Source organism: Ischnura elegans, chromosome X (genome assembly GCF_921293095.1).
Source record: "Ischnura elegans chromosome X, ioIscEleg1.1, whole genome shotgun sequence".
Taxonomy (NCBI): domain Eukaryota; kingdom Metazoa; phylum Arthropoda; class Insecta; order Odonata; family Coenagrionidae; genus Ischnura; species Ischnura elegans.
In genome coordinates this window covers 61,389,486-61,393,652 of record NC_060259.1, presented here as the reverse complement: position 1 = coordinate 61,393,652, position 4,167 = coordinate 61,389,486, and positions in this window count along the sequence as shown.

Below are 4,167 nucleotides of genomic sequence, written 5' to 3'. Positions count from 1 at the left end.
AATATAAAATTATACTGACTATTTAAAGATTAGACACTTAAACGTATTCGCATATGCAGACTATAAACTTTTTTTCACTTTACTCAAATTCAATGCTCATCACATCTGAAAGGGATCGTCTGTACTGCTTTTATTGTATTTAAATGTTTCTACCATCCATTGCTGGCGTCATGAGTGTAAATAGATGGTATATAAAATTGAGCGTGAGCTCCTATTTTCTGAACGGCAATGGTTTATATTTATTGCAACTTATGTATTCATGACAGGGCCGGCCTTAGGGCGGGGCGACCGGGGCGACCGTCCCGGGCCCCGCGCTTTGGGGGGCCCGCGTTTGTGAAAAAAAATTAAAATATACGATAGTTTTGAAAACGCATTTTCAACTATTACTGTATTATTAAGTCCGTGCTCCATTTCTCCGCAAATGCGTGCGCAAATCTCCAGAAGAAAAATTCAAAATCGAATTCTTCTACCCAATTGTTGACACAGTGCTAAACAGTGTTCAAGAAAGGTTTGGACAGCTATACAAATATTCGGAGATTTTTGGTTTATTGTTTTCCCCAGAAAGTTTGAAATCTCTCCATAATGACGAACTGAAAGCAAAATGTGAACAACTTGAACTTGAGCTTAGTGTAGGTTTGAATGAAGGGTTTTCAAAAGACATTGTTGCGTCACATCTACTCACAGAAATTGAAGTGTTCAAAGATATGATTCCCGATGATATCAAAACTCCTAAAGGTATTTTGACGTATCTAAGTGAGCTCGGAAATCCATTCCCTAATATTTACATTGCATATAAGATTTTACTGACTATACCAGTGACTGTGGCATCAGCTGAAAGAAGTTTTTCACGCTTGAAGCTCATCAAGACTTATCTGAGAAGTAGCATCTCACAGGAACGTCTAAGCTCTCTTGCTATGTTGTCAATTGAACATGATGTTGCAGCAAAACTTAACTTGGATGGTCTTGCCCTTGATGGACTTATCAATGGTTTTGCCCAGAAGAAAGCGAGGAAGCAAAACTTTCTGTAATGCTGCTAAGAAACACAAACAAACTTTTTTAACAATATTTTTTTTTTTTAAATATGCTGCTGAACTTTTCATACAAAAGACAGGGTCAGAGACAGTGAAATGAATTTCAATCTGTGCTAAGATTATTACATTATTTCATGTTTTTATTATAACCCACTACATAAGAGTGATTAAACTTCAATGCAATGGTAAGTTTATTTTTATTAATTTATAACCATTTTGGCCTGCATGTGAAATTAAAACTATCTTTTTTCATTTTACAGTAATTGCTTTAGGCTGACAACTAATTAACTTTCATAATCTAACTTATACAAATACATACCTATTGAAAAAGCGCGCTTTTTATGTTTATTTAACGTTATAATTTTATGAATAAATATAATTATAAATTTTATTTGTATTATACTATTTTGAACTCAACTGCGTGATGGTATCATAACGGCGTAATTACGAAGTCTGAATTTGGGAGGGGAACACATACTTAGCCAGAGAGTGGTAGGGATTCAAAATGCTCGAGTTTGTAGATGGGGTATAGAGTTTAATATTTTAAGTGAAGGGCCCCGCACTGAAGGTTCGCCCCTAGCCCCGCACCTGCTAGGGCCGGCCCTGATTTATGACAACAGATTTTAACTTCTGAAAAATGTCATTTTAAGACAACTAAATTTATGGACTTTTTACAACTATGAAAATAAATTTCAATGAAACACTAGGAATTCAACAAAATTCAACAAAACAATTTGATTACTCGCTGCATATTTCAACCGGAAATCCATGGCTTTCGACTCAAAAAAGTGACCATGAAATTAGTTTTATTGCGTGTTTCATAAGTCGAATAAATTCGTCCATCATAAGTTTTGTGCAAGACACATTTACCCGAAACTTCACGTGGCTCAATATAAAAGAATGGATTGTTTTTGTAAAATTTAATTATTAATCAAGCCTAACTCAAATGACAGATGCATTAATATAATTATGCGAGCATTTACGATTAACAGAAGCGAACGGTGCAAACATAAATGTTATTAAAAAAACGAAAGGGATAGAAAACAGCAGTAACACATATACACAACGGTAGTGTGAAGATTGAATCTATAAAACATTCTACTATGGTATTATTTTGCCTAATGCGCGCTTATCACTGTCTTATAAAGGATAATTAACACCAAAATAAGACTATAATCAGAGTAATCCATTTCACACCAGGTAAGGTTAAAAAAATCGCTAAAAGATGCATTCTGTACCTGCCTAGTGGAATAAATACACATCGTCATCTAGCAAAGTGGGCGCAGCGGAAAAGGCTATTGGAAACTGCTTTCCTGTCCCGTCATTCTCAAGCCTGTCTATTTACCCCTAGACGAGTATCCATGCCAAAATTCGACTCGCCACCCAATCAGGAAGTGAGAGAATGGGTAGTGAGTGAGTCAAGGGCTTCGCAGTCAGCAGTATAGATAGCATGGGCGCGAAGGTTTGAAGTGAGGTGGGGGAGGTTCGGGGGTGGAAGCCGGGCCTGCAAGGGAAGGGACTAGCAATTGGGTGGCGAGGGGATGAGGTGGCCATGCGGAGCGTGGGCTGACCCTAAGTATCCCAATGCCAGTTGGGTACCCCAATTCCGGGATTTGGGCAGGACGCCATCTTGGAAAGACGTCCCAATTCGTAAGGTAGTATAAGGGAGGGAATTTGAGCACCCAACATGGCCGCCAGATTAGGGCATCGACGAGTGCATCCTTTTCACATAATTCAAAGCGAGGTAAGCGTCCTAAATTTTGCACCAGTAGTTTTATTTTAGTGCGAATGCTCGCTTAATTATATTGACATATTTGTTACTTGCGGTAAGTTTTACGGATGTCCATGGAGAATGCTCTTGAACAAGAAATATTTTTTTTTTTAACTATATACGAATGTATAAAATGCTCCAACGAGGCGAAGTATTTTGTACATTCGAAACAAAATGAGCTACTACATATCAAAGAAACTTGATATTGGAATATTGAACTAAAGCTACGAACTTTAAAAAATATCCCTACTTTACTACTACTAAAAAAAAAGGTTGCCTATGATACTAAAAGTATTAGAAAAAGCTCTTCTCCGTCATCCAAACCTAAAAATATCTAGCACTAGACACACAGTTGTACGAGACCTATAGCAACATAAATATTGTACACAATGTGGAATGCGAAGGGTCTTGTTCATCATCTGCTCAAACCATTCCATATTTCTCGAGTTTTTTAAATTTGTCTCGTGCCCAGCGTCTGGCAACACCTGCGTCAAGATGTCCAAATTCATGCTTCCTTTTGGGTTGGCTACTCAAAATTTGGCCACCCAAATCCATGCTTGCCAATGGCTAACGAGTCGGGGCGAGGCTTTAGTCTCCTCCCTCTCATTTTCTCGCAAAGCTGTGGGGAGGCCAGCGGGTGTAATTTCTCATTACACAGAGTCAAATAAGGGCGTACGAGGAGCCTTCCCATCCCGCTCTCTTGCAGAGCGTCCATTTTTAATTCCTCGCGGAGAGCATCTGCTGGGTTTTCGGGGTCGATATAGATTTTGTGGTCGGATTCTAGGAAGGGCTTGGCAGGGTACTCGGCTGCTGTAGTCGTGTACGTGACACTCAGCATGTTTTTGGAGTGCATCGAGAAGTTAGGTCACCTTACCGTACCCACACTTCTTACGTCACATTTGAACCTCACCCCCGCGCCGAAATTGCACCCAATCGCGAGCTACTTGTCTTTCCTACCCAGCCACCACCCCTAGCGTCACACCGGTTGCCTACTCCTCCAGCCATGACCTATCCAACATATGCTGCGTGTCCTAGGGCGGATCCAGGATTATTTTCTGGGGAGGGAGAAGTACAAGGGTCTGACAGGCAAACGATCTCTTCATACTTGAGATTAAAAACAAGATACAACAATTACCTGTACGAAATATTCTCTTTATTTTAATATGAAAGTCATTAAAATGATATTAAATGACTAAGGCTCCGTAATACACAAAACAAAACGATCGTAATGATAACCGTATTAAAAAAATCTTGTTTATTTTTAAGCGTCTGTCCCCCGTCCCTCTATTAATAAAATCTCTCTCAACACAATGCCAAAAATGTTGATAAACAGTGCCCCACTAGCTTATTAAGGCCACATTAAAT